The sequence below is a fragment of the Diceros bicornis genome, chromosome X, assembly GCF_020826845.1.
Source record: "Diceros bicornis minor isolate mBicDic1 chromosome X, mDicBic1.mat.cur, whole genome shotgun sequence".
Taxonomy (NCBI): Eukaryota; Metazoa; Chordata; class Mammalia; order Perissodactyla; family Rhinocerotidae; genus Diceros; species Diceros bicornis.
In genome coordinates this window covers 114,689,825-114,710,747 of record NC_080781.1, presented here as the reverse complement: position 1 = coordinate 114,710,747, position 20,923 = coordinate 114,689,825, and the positions used below count along the sequence as shown (strand labels likewise).

Genomic DNA, 20,923 nt, shown 5'->3' with positions numbered 1-20,923 from the left:
GTTGTTTATCCTAAGATCAATGAGCGACCTTTGAAGAGTTTTAGGCAGAAGTAGGTTGTGATCAGACTTGCATTTTGAAAAGATCACTCTGACTACAGCATGAAAAGCAAATCAGAAGGGGCCAGAGGAGAAGCAGGGAGACCGCTTAGGAGACTATTGCAGTTGCCCGGGAGACTGATGACAGCTTGGACTAAGATGGTGGCAGTTGAGAAAAGTGGAAAGATTCAATAGGGAAGATGTAAAATTGGAAGAGCTTAGACTGGATCTAGGGATGATGAAGAGGTGCTGTTAAGGACGACTCATAGATTTCAAGCTTGTATAACTAGGTAGATGGTGTGTCATTCTTTGAAATGTAATCTATGCAGAAATAGAAGTATAATGATGTACACCTGAAATTTATACAATGTTATAAACCAATGTTACTGCAATAAATAAAAAATTAAAAAAAAAAATAAATAAATAAATAAAAATATCTATATTGTACATAAAAATCTATAGTAAATATCTAATTCTCTAGAACAAATATTATAAATAGTATTTGGAGGTTACTAATTAGACCTTGACCATTGCAAAAAAGAAATAAAAATCATAATGATAAAATAAAATAAAAAAATAAATTATTTTCTTCATTCAAAAAAAAAAAAGAACACTATAGAAGAACTGTATTGTTTTGGGGGAGCCACGAGGGTAACAAATACCATGCATTTTTTATCAGATATATTAAGTTTGAGTCATTTAACCTGTTTGGGCCTCAATTTCCTAATCTACAAGATAAGGGTAATGAATCATTGAGATCTCCTCTAGAGCAGAGATTGGGAAATTTTTTTTTCTAAAAGTCCAGATAGTATTTTTGGCTTTGTGGAACATACAGTCTCTGTTGCAACTACTTCACTCCGCTGTTGTAGCTGGATTAAAGCACTGTAGCTCAGTTATCAGATATAACAATTCTTAGACCATGTCAACACAAACCTGCCAATTGTTTTGGTCAATTTCAGGAAATGATCAGTCAATTCAATGAAGAACTGATTGTGTCATGAGTTAATGAGTCAAATCAGTTGATGCAGTAGACTTGAATAGACATAGCTACATGTATTATGAATATAACAGACCCTGATGCCAACCTAAGGGGTGACAATCAGGAGAGTATGGGTTACCGACCAATATAAAAACTAAACAAAGCAAATCAGAACAATCATCGTGAAATGACGGCTATACTAGGCACTTACTCTCTGAGTAGAAGTTACTGGTTTTGCTGATATTGCTTCCTGTTCCAGTCATGGGTGTTGCCACTGCCTCTGTCTTAGAGTCTCAGGTGTGACTAGTGGGACAGCCCAGCAGTGGAGATGCTATGTGTGTGTGCATATGCACATTTAGGAAAATATAGTTATATGGTGAGTATTATATTGTAATCTGCTTTTTGTAATGAAGTTTTTGGACGTTTGTTAATTTTGTTAACTTTTGTTGAAAATATACTTATTCTTAACTTTGTGGATTGTCTGTATTTAATTCTCATTTGACTTTGTCCTTGCCACCCAATATTTTTCTGAAATAGCTTCCTCTCATCCTCAGCTGGTCTGTATTTTGTCTGTAGCCACTGCTCAGAAAATGTTTGTGTGAGAGTGGGGTAGATGCATCATATAATGTACTCTCAAAGCTCATTAGATTTAGGTTTCAAATAACATCCGATTGTCAGTGAAATGTTTTTCTGCTCCTCATCATTAACAGGGATGCTCAAGAGTTGTTTGAATGTGACATATAATATGCAAAATGATGCTTCTGAGTATATGGCTATGGCAATTGGGTGAATAATTGACTATCCTGGGAAAAAGTAAAAGTTTGAATCGAATCACACCAATAATTCATCCTTATGAAATACTAGTTCATTTCCATTCTTTACAGCTTGTTATGAATGAATATAAGAAAGCTAAGCCTAAAGCCAAAGATATTTTTCATAAAATTCTTTCAATTTGAGACACATGGGTTGACATTTTCATCATTTATTTAATGAGATATTTTCTCTCCCATGCTATATTATTGTTATTTAGTATTTATTGAAAACTATGGACTGAAATGGTTGCGAGGTGGGGGAAGAGGGGAGTTTGTCAAGTCTTAACTTACAACAGTTATGAGCAAAAGTTGTGCTGTAGCATTAAGTCAGAGCCACTAGCTCTGCCTATCATAACTGGAACATGACCAGCAGTAAAGTAGCCCAAATTAGAGTGGCCCAGATCTGGAAGCCAGGCACGTGAAGAGGGGCTAGACAGAGCATTGCAAAGATCCAGGAAGATCTCGGCGGTGAGGAATAAACAGAAGGAAGTCTAGACATGTAGGTAATTGTCCTCAGGAAGTCGAGCAGCAAATAAAAAATCTAATAAGCAGATTGAATCTGCATCAGAGAAGGCCATTGGCAGATATTTAGATATTCTGGTAGTCACTAAACATCAGGTCTAGCTCTTCCAGGAGATGATGGGGCCTGAGATTAGGAGCAAGGTTTCCATTCCCCAGAAGGACTGGAGTGAAGGCACTACCCACGCCTGGGGGAACTGTAGTTTTGGGCAAGGGAGTTAAAGAGGCAAAGCAAAGACTTGGTTCCCAGAACTAGGATTAAGGATGGGGCTTAATTGTAAAGGAGCAATATTAAAATACTAAAAGAGATCACAGGGTTAGAGCAAGTCCAGCAGCAAAGCTGATTTGATGACAGATATTTGAGTCACTTAGAGCTTTTTTTTATTATTCCACTTGTCTAATTCATGATTGGTCCCAAATTCAGGGATGGGGGGAGCATTGAACATAAATGTGGGGTCTTAGTGATACTGGCTGCTTATATTAGAAGAATATGGAGTTAAGAAACTTAAGTATCCTATCATTTTCAGAGCAGGATGATAAGTGGTACAAATTCTTTTTCCATCAATCATTTGACTGAAAATTATGATAGAAATAGTCATGAGAACCACTTTGCCACATGAATGTGAATTCTCCCTCTCTCTTTCTCTCTGTCCTTCTCTCTCTCTCTCTACACACACACACACACACACACACACACACACACACACACACACCACTCAATCTCACAAATATGTGGATCCACAAGAAGACAGTGGAGTTGGCCTTAAGTGTACACAGCCTTCCCTGTGGTGAGACGTACTCTCCCCCAACCCTAGCCATCTCCAACTATGACTGGACTGAAATCTCTCTACTGGCCACTCCTTTGGGAAGAAAAAGAGATAGTTGCTGCATGGTTGCTTTGAGGGAAATATATTCCAGATATTTCAGGGAAGACACAGAAGGGGTAGAAAGTGTCACTTTGTCCAGGGCTAATCCTGTCTGAAATTCCTAAATCAATCTTTGTCTCTCTCCCACCTCACCTTTCATTCCCTTCTCTCCAACGTGGTAAGCCTACCAAATTAAGTTCAAATGCTTCTGCCCAACAACAAAATCATACAGCTTCAATCTACCTTTCTAGCCTTATCATTCCCTGCTCTCCTATACTGTCCCTCTACTTTAGACAAACAGACGTACTCAATATTCTGTGAATAACATCAGTATACTTCCATCAACCTTCATTTGCTCGTACTGTTCCCTCTGCCTAGAAGCTCCTCCAAGGGCTTCTATCTTTGCCTCTTGAAACTATCTACATTCTACTTATCTACATAACAGTTCTTCCACTTACTGTGTGCCTGTGAGCAAGTTTTTCATCTTCTCTAAACCTCAGTTTCCTCATGTGTAAAATGGGAATAATAGCCCCTTCCTTGTAGGGGAGTTGTGAGAATTGAATGAGATAATGAATAAACAAGTGCATAGCGCAGTGCCTGACCCATAGAAGATGTTCAATATATAATAGTTCTAATTAGTTTTATGACCATATCTTAAATACTCTATCTCTCATGAAATCCCTTCTTGATGTTATTCTATGACTTTGGACCTATTTCAACATTCCCTTTCTTGTCTAGAAATTCTTTCTTAGTTAACTATCACTCAATGATAATAGATAATTGTGATACTGTGATTTATAATAAGAAATATATGTTTGGTCTTCGTCCACTCTTCCTGGCACAGAACTTCTGAAACCCTTGGAATTTTCTAAGTGATGAGAGCAATAAAAATGTCTCTTGTTATGTTAGTGAGGTGAATTTTGGACCTCACCTAAGGATGGGGGCTGGTTGCCAGGAGAACCAACTGTGAGACTAGAGGGTTGGGACTTTCAATCCCACCCCCAACCACCAGGGAGGGGAGAGGGGCTGGAGATTGAGTTCAATCACCAATGGCCAATGATTTAATCAATCATGCCTACATAATGAAGCCTCCATAAAAACTAAAAAAGACAAGGTTCAGAGAGCTTCCAGGTTGGTGAACATATGGAGGTGCTGGGAGAGTGGAGGGCCTAGAGAGGGCCTGGAAGCTCCTTGCCCTTTCCCCATACCTTGCCCTATGCATCTCTTCCATCCTGCTAGTCCTGAGTTATATCCTTTTATAATAAACCAGTAATCTAGTAAGTAAAATGTTTGTCTGAGTTCTGTGAGCTGTTCTAGTAAATTAATCGAACTCAAGGAGGGGGTCATTGGAGCCTTGCCAGTCAGTCAGAAGTACAGGTAACAACCTGGACTTGCTACTGGCATCTGAAGTGGGGGTAGGGGGAAGTTTTGGAGGACTGAACCCTTAATCAATGGAATGCGATACTATCTCTGAGTAAATAGGTGTCAGAATCGAGTTGAATTGTAGGACACCCAACTGGTGTCTTGAGAATTGCCTGTTGGCGTGGGGAAACTCCCCCACACTGGAATGGGTACCAGAACCAATTTAATAATGATATTAGCAGCAACCACTTTTTTGAGCTCTTATTTCATGCCAGGATTAAGCACTTAACATGCATTATCACATTCAGTCCTTAACACAATTCTGTGAGGGAGGCACATTCCCTCTCTCTCCAGACACCGAATTCGTCTTCATTTCTGTGAGGAAGGTTAAAAATGAATTTATTCTTGTCTCTAGCTTTAGTGACTAGCACAGTGGCTGTCATGTTATAGGCACTCAATGGAAGATTACTGGTTGAGTGAGTGAATGCTATTCCCTTGCTGCTCAAAGCCCACAACCATGGTGCTACCTAGATTTGAGCACCTGAGTTCATCCCTAGCTCCACCCATATTAAATTGTATCTTTTCTACATTAGATACCTTCAGGGCTTTTATTTCTGCTGGACAGTTGATAAATTAATCCTGATAGGATGATAGCAGCAGATAATTACTGTGAGTATGTTAATGTGTCACCCCTCCTACATAGCTTACTTGCATTTTAATGGAGCAATTCTCGAGATAATCCCTTAAGGCAAAGGAATGAATCTTTGAGGGTGAGAAAGCCAGAATCAGTGCCAAGCTGTGGGGGTGGGGGGAAGGTGGTGATGTACATATCGCAGAAGTGACACCATATAGACAGTTGCCCACTCCACCTATGTGTTGTGCTAGCTTTGATGAATATTTTTAAAAGCCAGAATTATGATCTATTGCTGTTCTTCCTTAATTTTCTATTAGATTTGTTGATTCTCTAGAGCAAAACCACAAGCCCTTTTGGGCAAAGACAAATGGCTAAGCCTAATAAGATGCATGGTGCTGTGAAATTAGATTAACTAACTATAATTTGAATTGAAGGGTTTTTTTAGATGAAATTTGTCCAAAATATATTTTTATAGAATATTTGTTTGTAATGCCTACGGCATGCCACATTGAATGTAATTCTTCTTTTGATACTGAGGAGGGGAGCATGTAGTGGGACATCTCAGAAGAGGAGAAAAAATATCTCACTCTATACCCTTCTCTCATCCAGAAAGCCTCAGTTTAACTCATCATGATATATTCCATTTTGGTCACATATGTTTAAGAGGTCTATAAGAAGTATGTTACCACTTATTTTTAAAAGCTTTAGAAATTTCACCTTTCTAAGACATATGCACATAGTTAGCTTTTACACATAAATGATTCATTTTGAGGTTGATGGACCCTAGATTTATTTCCAAGTAACAAGATGATGTCATTTACCACAGAGAATTAATTAAATCTCTGCCAAATAGCTTATTGTCCTAGTGTAAATGCTTAAGATGGTCATTTATTCAACGAACGTTTGATGAACACCAAATGGGAATGTAAAAGTTATTAATAAATATATTTTACATGTCTTCAATGCAGATCTGGAGTTTCAGACTTTTTTCCTGCAGAAAACTGCTTTTAGAAACTGCTTCCATTTGGTTCCATTGATCAATTCATCTTTTCTTACATCAATACCATGCTTTATTGATTAATGTCATTTTGTAATAAGTTTTAAAATCAAGTGGCATAATTCCTTCAACATAGTTCTTCATTTTCAAGATTGTTTTGGCTATTGTGAGTCTTGTGTTTTTCTACTGTGGGAGATCAAGATTTGGCCACCCTGAAATCTATCTCTTTACCTTGGTTGTTTTCTCTAGGGACATTTGACCTCCCCCACTAACTGCCTAAAGAATGTGACATGGTGGCTCCTTCCTGGAACAGATCTATCATGATGGCTGTAAAGATAACGTAGGGTAAATGTTACAATAAGAAAGGCACCAACAAGCCCCTCTTATCAGAAGTTCTGTCTCTCTGGCCACATTCTCTGGGTGACCCTGCGAGGAGTTGCCAGACAATCATTTACATTTATAAGGGAAATCTCCATTTGTAAAGGTATCTCCCTCTCTGTTTTGAGAAGAGAGGGGGATGGCCTCATTTCTAGAGGCTTATCAATGTGGAAGTTGAGGCCTTAAAGCTGCATAATAACCTTACTCTTGTTTACTGTGCTTTAGTGGTAATCTCCTGTAACTGACTCCCCCCACCCCCAAAATCCTCCTTTGTCATTGGCTGAACATGGTATTTAAAACGAGAATTTCTGCTATTGTGTTGAGAAACGCAGTGTCCCTGCTTTCTCCCATGTATACATGTTATTAAACTTGGTATTATTTTCTCCTGCTAACCTGTCTTGTTAATTATTTGGCCAGCCATAAGAACCTTAAGGAAAAGGGCAGAGGGAGATTCTCCCTCTTCCCCCTACACTACCTAAATTTTAGAATCAGCTTGTCAATTTCTACAAAACAAGCCTTCTTTTATTTTGATTGAGAAGGCAATATGGGGAGAATCAATATCTTACTGATATATATCCATGAACATAGTATATTTCTCCATTTATCTAGGTCTTGTTTAATTTCGCTCAGTAGTGTTTCATAGTTTTAAGCATAGAGGTCTTGCACATTTTTGTTAATTTTTTTCTTAACTGTTTTATATTTTTTGATGCTATAGTAATTGGCATTTTAAATTTAATTTTCCAGTTTTTTATTGCTAGTGTATAGAAGTACAACTGACTTTCATAAATTGATCATGAATCTTGTGACCTTCCTACATTCACTTATTAGTTTCTAGTAGCTAATTTGTCAGCACCTTAGGATTCTCTATATAGACAGTCATGTCATTTGCAAATAAAAGCAGTTTTACTTCCTTCTTTAAAATTTGTATCCGTTTTATTTCTTTCGCATACTTTATTGTATGTTCTAGGTCTTCTAGTACAATATTAAATAGAAATGGTGAAAGTAGACATACTTTCTTTGTTCCTGATCTTAGGAGAAAAATTTTTAGTCTTTCACTATTAAGTATAATGTTAACTATAAGTTTTTTTATAGATGCCCTTTACAAGTTGAGGAAGTTACCTTTTTATTCATAGTTTGCTGAAAGTTTTTCTTTTAATCATAAATGGGTGTTAAATTTTGTCAAATACTTTTCTGCATTTATTAAGTTGATCATATGAATTTTATCTTTTATCCTCTTAATAGTGTAAATAACATTGATTTTTGAATATTGTACCAACCTCTCATCTCTGGGATAAACCCTGTGTGGTTATGTTTATTATCCTTCTTTGTATATTACTTGATTACATTTGATGATATTGTGTTGATGATTTTGTGTCCATGTTTATGACAGATAGTGGTGTATAATTTTTTTTCTTGTAACAGCCTTGCCAAGTTTGGGTATCGGGGTTGTACTGGCCTAGTAAAATGAGTTGGGAATATTTCTTCCCATATTTTCTGAAATACTTTGTTTAAGATTTGTTTTTTTTAAATGTTTGACAGGATTCACCAGTAAAACCATCTGGGTCAAAAGTTCTCTTTTAAAATTGGTTTGAAAACTACAAGTTCAATGTCTTTAATAGATAGGGGGGTAATTAGATTTTCTGTTGCTTCTCGTGTAAGCTTTTTTTAAAGGAAATTGCCCATTTCATTTATGATATTGAATTTATTGCTTTAAAGTTGCTCCTACAATTTCCTTATTATCCTCTTTAATGTCTATAGGAACTGTAGTGATGTCCCCACTTTCATTCCTGATATGTCTTCCACCTTATTTGGTGGTGGTTAGAAAGAGGTCAATCCGAATAATGCGTAATTATGAATATCTTTCCTTTTAGATTCAATAGCTAGTGCTTCTTAATCTCCAGGCTCTTGTTTCTCTCTTTCTTCCATAATCCGCTGCTCTATCCTTCCCAAACTACTACAATTACCCAGAAAAGCCATTTTTTCTGTATAAACTACTGCTATTTTCTTCCAGGGAATTTTTAATCAATAAGAAACAATCAATTATCTTGAGCCAATCAAACTTGACTCCAAAAATAGCTGCCACCTTTGAACTTTGATAAGCTACGGTAGTTTTCAGATTGAAGAACAACAAAAAATTTAGTTTTAGTGTAAATGCTTGAATTAATAATCCAGAGTTCACGGTTCTAGAGGTGTTCCTCTAGAATCCTGTGGATTAAAACATGAAAGTAGTTAGGAAGTATAACGTCTTAGCCAAAAATTAGATAAGTATCTTTGAAGACAGTCTCATAATTTTTTTAAAACTAAAACACATATGCATATAATGCAGAGCATGCGGACAACAGGTTGTGCAGTTAATTCCATTGAAGAGTGAGAAGACATGTAGCAGCTTAAGTCCCACTGCTGAGAGATCTGAGACACATCCACTGGGAAGGCCCTTGTTTCATAGGAAAGTCATTTAAATATTCTTTGTAAGAATTTAAAGCTACAAACAATATGATTGCTTCTGAGGTTGTTGGGCATTATGTTGTCTTGTATTCAGAGGGAAGCATGCAAGTGTTTCGTAGGAGATTGCCTCAAAAAGTGTTGTATGATCAAGTAAACCCTAGGACAGCAGCCTCCATGCTTGAAAGAGTCAAGGAGGCTTTCAAATTCTTCCTCAGTATAAGGTTTAAGTATTACCTGAAAGTGACAACTTCATTTCATTTCTTAAGAGGAGAAACGTTACTCTGACTATCATGCTCAGAAAGATTCAGGAGAAAATTCAAAAGTATATGCTATGATACCATTGGGCTATCCTTTCCCAAAGAAAACTGCACATTTTAATATTTCATTTTCACTGACTGAAAGGTCTTAGGATCCAGGAAAAGGGAATACAAGAACTAGAACATGAAAGAACTGCTTATTTGACATATATCTGATTTTGAGTAGAGCTATTATTAATATCAGTATTTCAAAAAAAATAATAGTGATCCCTTTTCTTTACGTTTCCTCCTGTGTGTCAGCTTTTACACCACTCTTTCTAACTTATGTCTTGACTGTTGGTGAGAGACTGCAAACTTTTAACTACCAGATTTCCACCCCACTGGCACTGCAGCTCAGTACACTTGATGTGCCACATTTAATTTTCAATGCTTTTTAAAATGATGTTTGAGTTGTGATGTTGTGTAGAAATGTCAGGGCTACTGACTTGTCAACCTCATTATGTTGTGCTCCAGTGGCTGCTTCCCAAACATTAATTACATTGCACAGAGACCATGTCTATTATTTTTAGTTTTTTTCCCTTTAAACTATGAACTTTAAATTGCTTTAAAAATTAAATGCAGCTAATTAGTGTTTATAATATTGTCTTAATTAAACACAGTTGGAGGTCCAGGCTACGTATTTTATGAAACACTGACAGCATTGCGAAAAGATAGCCCACACCCAGTTCATTTTCTGTGACAAGTAGTTTGTAAATGATTGCAGCTCATGCCACATTTGTCAACCTATGTGTATTCTGATGTCAAGATACCTTAGAGATATAAATGACTACTTATCTCTAAGCATAGTAGATGTCACCCATGTGTTAGTCACACTTGCTCGTGAGTAAATGCTTTAAGGTGACACTGCATCAAAGAAAGTTATAGTGGGCCTAGAAGGTGATTCAGAGGTCTATGCCTTGATGGTAGTGTTTTTATAAATTCAGCATGATTGAAGAATCAGATGCCCTGCTTAATCAAATAATATGCATTGTACCACTTCCAAGGAATGAGAATTTAGTAAACTACATTAAATCTAAAACTCTAATGAATAGCATATAGTTTTTGAATATTCAGAAGGCATTTCCAGTTTATGCTGTTCTTCAGAGTCATCATTAGAAATATCTATTATGGTACTGGCTGAAGCCCCAATCAATAGAGATTTCTTGCTGACAGAATGCCAGAACACAGAGTGTTGACTGTAATTCACATGCTTTGTTGCAGATGAAAGAGTCAGAGTCAGTTACTGTGGGCATTTTTAACCTTAGATGTTTGAAACAAACGTCAAATGAGACTCAGTGGAAAAAACTTCTAGAAATACCAATTCATTTGCAGTAACTTGATGCCAGTAGCGTCTCCAGGACTCCCACAACATGGCAGAGCTTTGTATCACCGAATCCTATTAGAGGAATTTTATATAAGCACATGAATACTATGATTCATAGGAAGTTCCAAATTCTTAACCTATTCAACAGTGTTAATTCATATGTTCAGGCAGCCAGTGATGTAACACTGAGTCCCTCTGAGGCTGTGGAGGGGAAAAAATTCATCATTGTTAGTTTCTATCTGGGGATGAGCTCAATTCTTCTCACTTAATGTTAAATCCATGGAAGACATTCTGTGAGGATTTAGGCCGGTCTTGTCTCTGCCCTGAGGCTCAAAGAATCAGGTCCAGTTAGAAGTCAGCCCCGTAAAATCTGTGGTTTCTGGGATATTTTAACTTTGGAGGCACAAAGGAAAGCACTCTCCAGTCACAAGATGTCTTCCTTAATGGTCTATTATGGGGCCTAAGTTTCAAAACTAGAAATTAATACCTTTAGTCAAAGTTGCTGAATTTCGAAATGACTTCTGTAAAAATTAACTTCTTCTGAAAGGGATAATCCATTTAGTTCTGATTAGTTATTAATCACTTTGAGTAAGTTGTTGACAGGTAGACATCTGGAAAAGACAAGAGAGAAAGGGATATAGAGACAGATCAAGTAACCTTTGATGAAGGACAGGAGAGAGGGATAGATTTGGAGTAGGGATGAAGGGAAGGTGCTATAGGAGGATCTTTTGTTCAGTCTGAGAGCAGCAAAAAGCCCCTGGGATTCTGAAGAAGTGGGAGGAAGGGATTTCCTCTGTGTGTGTGTGTGTGTGTGTGTGTGTGTGTGTGTGTGTGTGTGATTGAATGATTGTGAGAGAGAGAAGGCACTGATTTCAGAGAAAAACTTTATCTACTGATTGTCATCGATGAGAATTGGTAAATTATTACTAGTGAACAGCATTGCTATTCTTCAATTTTTATTATTGGAAATCCCTTCCTTTTCTTGATGTGATTGTATATCTCTCTGTCAAATCTTTATATCGCTTCTTGCAAACACTGTCCACTTGTCAAAATTTTGCTTCATTTTAAGCAGTCTGATTCACTGAGGGCCTATTATGTGTTGCTCAAATTTGGGTTCGTGACTTTCTCAATCAAATCTACTTATTCATGATTCATGAAATGAGATGTGTCTATATATATGTATATTTCAAGCAGTATGTTAGGCATTTTACTGGCTTCTGAGATATACGGACTTAAGTAAGCTACTAAACCTCTCCAAGCCTCTGTTTTCACGTCTATAATAGGAAGAATAAGATGATGATGATGATGTTAATGAGAACAATGTTGGCAGCCAACAATGAGGAAGTGAGTGCTTATTGTGTGTCCCAAAGTAGAATAGGAACTTCACATGTATTATTTTAAAATATTATGTGATATTCTTTTCATTATAATATTAGAATGTTTTCATTTTAAGAAAAAAATAAGATAAAAAGAAAACAATAAAAATTTGCCTTTGGTGCCGTCACCTAATAATCAACCTAAGAATTCTACCATCTAACCATTGTTGATACCTGTATGATGTGTATACTTTTAAACTTTTTGCTACAGAAAACATCGAGCATATGTTTTTGTCAATTCTCACATCAACATTACAAGGCAGATATTGTTATTCCAGTTTTATAGATAGGCAAACATGAAGTTAAGTGAATGGAATCACTGGTAGTGGGATCCAGGTCTATCTGATTCAAAAGCTTTCTCCAATATGCTGCTTCTCATTCTTCTGTGATAGAGGTATTTAAGGATGCATACTCCTCCCTTTAGCCCACTAGACATCTGCACTTAGAATGAACTCCAAAATATTTCATGTCTTCCCATATACAGACTAACTTCCCACTAAGGAGTCATCTGCATGTAAGACAAGGTTTGCCAAAGGGAAAAGATTGACCATACCAGCTGGAGGACCAAGTCATCCAAACTGACAGTGATATTTCTGGAAAAGACCCCTGTCTCACCCAGTGAACCCCTCCACTTAAACATAAGGTCTTCCTTCTAAATTCGTATTTTCCCTGAGAGTTGCTATTGAACTAGTAGCTAAAGTTCTTGGGGCAGATAAGCAAGAATTTCTTGTTCTTAACAATCTACAGAGATATCTTCTTCAAATACCCGACGGTGTCCTGATCTCCAGCATCTCCCTTGCCTGCTAGAGAAGAGGTAGACTCGCTTGCAGTGATTAGATCCTTTGGACTTATCTAAGGTTTATTTGGGGGTTTTACAACCTCTCAGGGCAAAAAGGGCAAATATGTTATTCTGTGTAAGAGCACTAAGCTACATTCGCCCTATACTTTTAATATTCTTGGTTGCTTCCTGGTTTAAATTTCTTTCCTCGGGTTTTTTTTTTATTCTCTAAAATTATAAATCCTTATTGTCTAGCCAGAGGTAAACCTAACACTCAATTGTATTCCCACTTTCCCTGAGCGGATGAGGAATCCAGATGACAACCTAGAGTTTTTCCCCACAGTGGATAATCTGGATAGTTTGTACTCACAAATGGGTCAAGCATATTGGATTCAATGTTCCATCAAGTCATGCCAAGTTCATGCTCTCATGGGTTTAGATTTCAAAAGAAAGGGCTAGGAGGTTGTGCATTTCCTGGCATGGGGTATACCTCTTAGTGAAATGAAAGACACTTTGCAGACCAAAAGCTGGCATGAAACATACCTTTGATTTCATCAGCAAGCATGCCATATGTCACAAAATTCTACTGCTTCTTCTCTGTTATTTCATCTGAGTGCCTCTTTCCTGCACATGGCTCTCAGCTACAGTTAAGTAAAATTGATAGTATGGTTAATTGATGTAAATAACATGAACTCAATTGGGCCTAAGTTAGTTATTTGCTAAATTAATAGTATTCTGAGTTTGATACTCTTTATGGGAGGCAATATGTTATAGTGAAAAGAGCACCGGACTAAGAATAATGAAACCTGAGTTCTTGTTCAAGATCTGCTACTGCCTTGCTATGTTTTGCAAAAATTTGAGGCTCTGTTTCTCATCTGAAAGTGGGAATAATAATATCCTCCTGACATGCTGTGTCAGAGGGCTGTAAGCATATAAATTGTAATACTGTGTGTGAAATTTAAAAGTTCGAAAATGTCTAAAATGCTTTGTAAATTACGAGGTACTACTACTCTGTACCTTCTAATGAATGGTCAATTAGCCTCACCTCTATATGAACATGGATAGGAAGAGTAGAAAGGAGAGTAAAAATTTCAAGTTTTCCACACAAAACTTGTCATTCCTATTTTTCTGATGAAAAAGTAATACATTCTCAATGTACAGAATAGGAAAAATATAAAGGAAATAAAAGTCATTCTTAATCACCCAACACAGAGATAATTGCCATTAGTATTTTCATGTATTTCCTTTCAGTTATTAATTTTTTTTTCAAATAATTGATCATAAAACTCTATGTATGAAGAGTACTGTTTTTCTAATTAAAAATTAATAGAACTTAATTACAGAGAATTTAATAGAAAGTTAAAGTTCTCTGAGTCACCTCCTCTTCCCATGAAACTAATTTTAACAATTTTTCATTATTAATTTCAGTTTTGTATCTTATTTTTCATTTAACATTGTATTCTAGTATTCTCCCAAATCATTAAAAATTCTCCAAAACTATTTTGTTTTAAGATTTTATTATCTAAAATTTTAAACATACATAGAATTAGAGAGCATGATTAAATGAACCCAACACTTAGTCATCACCTAACTTCAATAATTTTCACCTCATAGACAGTCTTGTTTCATCTACGCCCCACCAAATTCCCTCTCTTGCCTCCCTAGATTTTTGTAAGTAAGTCCAAGGTATCATATAATTTCATCCATAAAACTTCAGTATATGATTACAGGATATGAAGACTCTTCTTTAACCTAATTATAATACCATACTATGCCTTAAAATAAACAATAAATGTCTTACTTGAATGTAAGACCTGAAACTATGAAACTTCTAGAAGAAAACATAGGCAGTATGCTCTTCAACAACGGTCTTAGCAACATATTGTCAAGCACCATGTCTGACCCGGGAAGAGAAACAATAGAAAAAATAAACAAATGGGACTACATCAAACTAAAAAGCTTCTGCACAGCAAAGGAAACCATCAACAAAACGAAAAGACAACCTAACAATTGGGAGAAGATATTTGCAAACCATACATCTGATAAGGGGTTAATCTCCAAAATATGTAAAGAACTCATGCATCTCAACAACAAAAAAACTAACAACCCAATTAAAAAAGGGGCAAAAGACCTGAACAGACATTTCTCCAAAGAAGATATACAGATGGCCAACAGGCACATGAAAAGATGTTCAACATCATTAGCTATCAGGGAAATGCAAATCGAAACTACAATGAGATATCACCTCACGCCCATCAGAATGGCTATAATTAACAAGACAGGAAACAAGTGTTGGAGAGGATGTGGAGAGAAGGGAACTCTCATACACTGTTGGTGGGAGTGCAAACTGGTGCAGCCCCTATGGAAAACAGTATGGAGATTCCTCAAAAAATTAAGGCTAGAACTACCATATGATCCAGCTATTCCACTGCTGGGTATTTGTCCAAAGAACTTGAAAACACCAATGCGTAAAGATACATGCACCCCTGTGTTCATTGCAGCATTATTCACAATAGCCAAGACTTGGAAGCAACCTAAGTGCCCATCAAGGGACGAATGGATAAAGCAGATGTGGTATATATACACAATGGTATACTACTCAGCCATAAGAAACCATGAAATCCAACCATTTGTGACAACACGGATGGACATTGAGGGTATTATGCAAAGTGAAATAAGTCAGAGGGAGAAGGTCAAATAATGTATGATCTCACTCATTAAGTAGTAGATAATAACAACAACAAACAAACACATAGAGACAGAGATTGGATTGGTGGTTACCAGAGGGGAAGGGGGGAGGGAGGAGGGCAAAAGGGATAATTCGGCACATGTGTGTGGGGATGGGTTGTAATTAGTATTTGGGTGGTGAACATGATGTAATCTATGCAGAAATAGAAGTATAATGATGTACACCTTAAACTTATACAATGTTATAAACCAATGTTACTGCAATAAACAAAAAATTAAAAATAAATAAATTAAATAAACAATAAATCTTTAATATCATCAGACATACTGTCTATTTCCAAATTTCCCAGACTATCTTATAAATGTATGTGTAGTTTTTTCATTTCTTTGTTGAAATCAGAATCCTATTAAGATGTACACATTACAATTTATAGATATATCTCTTAAATCTCTTTTAATCCCTATACTTACCCTCCTGCTTTTATTTTTTTTTGCTTGCAGTTTATTTGTTGAAAGAGCTGGGTCATTTTTTCCTATGGAGTTTCTCACACTCTTGATTTTGCTGTTTGTATCTCTATTGCATTATTTGACATGTTTCTTTGTCTCTAGTACTTTCTATATATTGGATGTTAGATCTAGACTAGTACTGCTTGATAGAAATATAATATAGGGCACATATGTATTTTTTTAATTCTGGGAGCCATATTAAAAAAAAGAAAAATTAAACAGGTGAAATTAATTTTAATAATATATTTTGCTTAACCCCTCAATATATCCAAATATTATCATATCAATATAAAATTATTAATGAGACATTTTACGTTGTTTTTCTTATATTGTTTTTGAAATACTAAGCAAAAAACCCATAAATCCCTAATGTCCAGCAGTTCTATAAATTCCTGCCATTAAAAGATCAGTGATTTGGGCAGGATTTCTGGCTGTGGCCTACTGAGGATCTACAAATCCACTTCCTAGAAAACAACTATAAACTATAAAGCTCGACAAGTTGTCAAAGACAACCCTTTATGCATCCTGGAAATCAACCAAAGGCCTACAACAATGCAAGAGGCACTTATACTGGAATAAACTATTGGACTTTGAGTAGTAAAAGTGGGAATCTGTGGTGTTTTCGCCTGAGGCTGCTCATGCTCCACCCCACTCCCTCTGACACACACACACACACACACACACACACACACACACACACACAGCTCAGTCAATGCCCATGGCGGGGCAGGCTGTAAGAATTGTAGCTTCACTGCCACAGTTGAAGGTGGTTCGCTTGATGTGGAGAGGTGCACGGTGCCCATGTCCCCGTGACATCGTTGATAAAAGTGACAATCTCAGAGGAGTTGGGCTGGGCAGTGGGGAGGGCCAACAGTTTATAGTTGCAAAAGTCATTAATTAGTAAGCATAACTGTATAAATTGTTTACAGTTTACATGGTGCTTTTATATGTATTATTTTATTGGAGTCATCTGCCAGCATTCTGAGGGAGGAAGGGCATTTAGCCTTTATTATGCAAAAGAAGAAGAGGTTAGCTGATTTATCCAATGTCATACAGTGAGTGACACAAGATGGGCCCAAACTCAGACTTCCTGACTCCAAGTTCAGTGCCCTTCCTACTACATTATGCTAACTCTACTCTCTGTGGAGGCAACTCAATTATAATTACATTGTATTACTCCCTGTAGATGAATACAGAAAGTTAGATATTAGAAGAGGGAATCACAAAGGTGAAAATTACAGTTCAATCTGTGCTATGTTCTTACTGAGTATTTGTTGGTAGGGAGGCTGAGGAAGTCTAGTTAATTTCCTGCTTGTGGCCTGGAATGGTGCAGAGATCTGGATCAAATCGACCACACACTGACCCAGCAACACCAAGTCAATTCTAGCCCTCTTTAATCTGGAGCGTCTAGTAAATGCAAAATGTCGTAGGCAGGGAAATTGCATTGCAAACTCACACTGATAACATTGCAGAGCAGCCATGCTTTTATAGTTTTACTGGTTACACTCATGGCATCTTAGGACCCTTCCATTCAGATCTAAATTCCCTCTTTCTTGGGCATCTTTATGCCATCCTTGTCCAAGACACTAATTCTCTGTTACATAAGCAATAGCCTTCAGATGCTCTGTAGGATTTAGAGGCTACTTGGTCTCCTAAACTGCAGCTTCAAATCTTGCTTGAGTTTCCCACTCTGGTTTTAGCAGCTTCCTTTGAATCTTATTTCAGAGAATCTGTGACCCTCACATAGCAAAGAGATTAAGAGTACAGGCTCTGGAGCAGGACCTTTTGGATTTGAATTCTAGCTCCACGAGCTGTGTGATCTTGGTGAAATTACTTAACCTTTCTGTGCCTCTGTTTCTTTGTCTGTAAATGAGGAAACCATATCTCATTATGAAATTTTTGAGGATTAAGTGCAATCATGGATGTAAATTACTTAAAAGGGTACCTGGATCTTCTTTCTGATCCTTTTACTTCTGATAATAATAATAATAATAAGAAGAAGAAGTATTATTATTTAAGCAAGCTGACAACTTGAACTTATACTGAGGGCTTTCCCCTGGTACTTGTATTTTATAACTTTCAATCAGATTATTTTCATGTGCTGGCCATAACAGCCCTGTGAGGTTCATAGGATTAATGATATTAGGTGTTTTCCCCACTTTATAGATAAGAAAATGGTAGCACATTACTGTGTCATAAATCTGGTTCTAGAACCTATATTTTAGGTTTCTCTCATAATGCTCTTTCTAATATAGCCTGCTGCCTTTGGCATAGTTAGCATTTGCCCAGAAGAGCGAAATACTTGGTGCAAACCCCGGCAATCATTATTAACCCCTGTATCGACCTCTACAGTTAAGTCACTAAAGTGTCTACATTTTTGTAGCATATGTTATGTTAATTTGATTATCTCCTTTTCTATCTAATATTTAACATAATTGAAAATGAGGTTCAAGTAGTAAGCAGTGAAAATACTTCTGCTCCCAACTGTTATACGTGAAACTTGAGAGAGTTACTGATAAAGTGCAAATTTCACTGAACTAATGCAGAAGATGGATGGCAATAGACAGCTATGATTAATACTTGCTATTTGCAAACTATGGAAGAAAGTGATATCTCTGATTGTTCAATACCTTATTTAAAGCCTATTACTTTTCAAGGTAGTATATTAAATTTGATGCTACATTTTGGATAAGTATGTTAATGCTAAAATTACTGTGAAATTTATAAAACCCCAATGGATTTCACTGTAAGAAAAATGAATTGAATATGATTGTTTACTTGGGGAAATAAGCTGTTATTGTTCTTCTCCAAAGAGTAAAAAAGCTTTTATACATTGAGTTACCTTCAATTTTCTTGAAGATTGTTCTCTATATTAAGTGTTTAACTGCTTTACATAATCCACCACAAAGGATATTGAGAAGTTACAAGAGAAAGATAATTTGAAACTACTTTAGGAAGTTGTTAGAGTTCCAAAAGAGATGGTGTGATGGAGATAGGTGTCGCTACAACTCAGAGATGTATTATTATTTTCAAATTACTAAGGGATAGAGATGTGCTAAGTAGTTACACAATTTAAAAAAATCCCTGCCTCAATGAACTTGAAATATTAACCAGAGATTCTGGGCCCTCATTTTGGCAAGAACTAAGCTGTTGCCATTTGTCCAGTGGGATATTACAAAATACTCAATAAATCTACAAAATCATGATACATATATTTCCAATCCCCAAGAACTTTGTCCAGACTTTTGTGTGTGTGTTCGTGTGTGTGTGTGTGTGTATGTGCATGTGTGTGTGGTTGTATGTGTGTGGTATATGGAAGAGTTTTGGAGTCTAGATTACCCAAGCAGCAATGGAAAATACTAAATGAGAGTAAATGTCCAAAATAATTGGTCTAATGTTCTGGATGTTTAGTTTTCTTTTAAAAACATTTGCCAAGTTAGAGTTTCTTTGTGGAGTCTGGTGACACCACCAACTATCCATTTACTAATTTTTCTTTCTCTCCGCTTGTCCCATATGATCTAGCATCAGTGTCCATAAAAATGCTAGGAGTTTCTAATCCAAAAATAATGACAAAAAATAAAGACACGAGAAGCCGGAAAAAACACAGATCATCTACAGAAACGGATGTGAGATTAATTAATCATCACTAGTTGTGGAATTAAGCGACTTCCATTTTTCTCTTTCAAAATGGCCCAAAGAGCCTGCAGAGGCACCATGAGAACATCGACTGCAGCTGTTCTCACAACTGAGTCAAATCAGTTTTGGAGGAATATTTTTCCAGGAGGGACCTTTCATCCTTCCATTGTAAGATTTTAAAAACTCTAATAGAACAATTAGCTTAAACAAACACATGGAAACCAATGTGGTAAACAGAATTTCATTTCAACTCTTGAGTGTTAGATCTCTGTTGTAATAGGATATCTATGTACCACAAAAGTAGTCTACTTTGAAAGCCATCATTTCCTGGATAAGAAGTCCCATATGCGGTACCTAAAATTCTCAGCCTGTCTCCTGAAAAATGATGATTTATTTCTCTTTTTATTTACTAAAACTTTATGCTTGTATCTGTCGGGGGAAGAGGGAGAATCTCCCTCTGCCCTTTCCCTTAAGGTTCTTCTGGCTGGCCAAATAATCAACAAGACAGGTTAGCAGGAGAAAATAATACCAAGTTTAATAACATGTATACATGGGAGAAAGCAGGGACACTGCGTTTCTCAACACAATAGCAGAAATTCTCGTCTTAAATATCATTTTCAGCCAATGACAAAGGAGGATTTTGGGGGTGGGGGAGTCAGTTACAGGAGATTACCACTAAAGCACAGTAAACAAGAGTAAGGTTTATTATGCAGATTTAAGACCTCACCTTCCACATTGATAAGTTTCTAGAAATGAGGTCATCCCCCCTCTTCCCAAGACAGAGAGGGAGATACCTTTACAAATGGAGATTTCCCTTATAAATGTAAATGTTTGTCTGGCAACTCCTCGCAGGGCCATCCAAAGAATGTGGCCAGAGACAGAATTTCTGATAAGATGGGCTTGTTGGTGCCTTTCCTATTGTAACATCTATTTTACATTATATTACAGCCATCAGATGGAAGATCTGTTCCAGGAAGGAGCCACCATGTCAAATTCTTTAGGCAGTTAGTGGGGGAGGTCAAATGTCCTTCAGAGAAAACAATCAAGGTAAAGAGATATATTTCAGGGTGGCCAAATTTTGATCTCCCACAGTCCCGCCTTTGAAACTTAAAGAAGTTTCATAGTCCAGAAGCTGAGTTGGTAGATTGTTTCATCTCACTGAACACATTTCTTAGTCCTGATAATAGATCAGTTCAATTAAGTTCCTTTTGGAAGGTAGGTGGTGATGCAGGTGGGCTCTCAAGGTCACGCCTATATTGTGGAAGCAAGCAATCAAGTATTTAATAGAAG

General features: G+C 36.7%; 1 protein-coding gene across 20 annotated transcripts in view; it reads left to right on the top strand.

Moving 5' to 3' along the window:
* Positions 1–20,923, top strand: part of TENM1 (teneurin transmembrane protein 1) — a 780,745-nt gene that overhangs the window by 205,246 nt on the left and 554,576 nt on the right. For 3 of the 20 annotated variants that reach the window (XM_058536657.1, XM_058536659.1, XM_058536661.1), the window contains one exon: positions 12,509–12,667. The exons of the other annotated variants lie outside the window; for them this stretch is intronic. The gene's annotated coding sequence lies outside the window, so the exon portion shown is untranslated. The remainder of the gene's footprint in view (positions 1–12,508; positions 12,668–20,923) is intronic. 20 annotated transcript variants of the gene reach the window in all.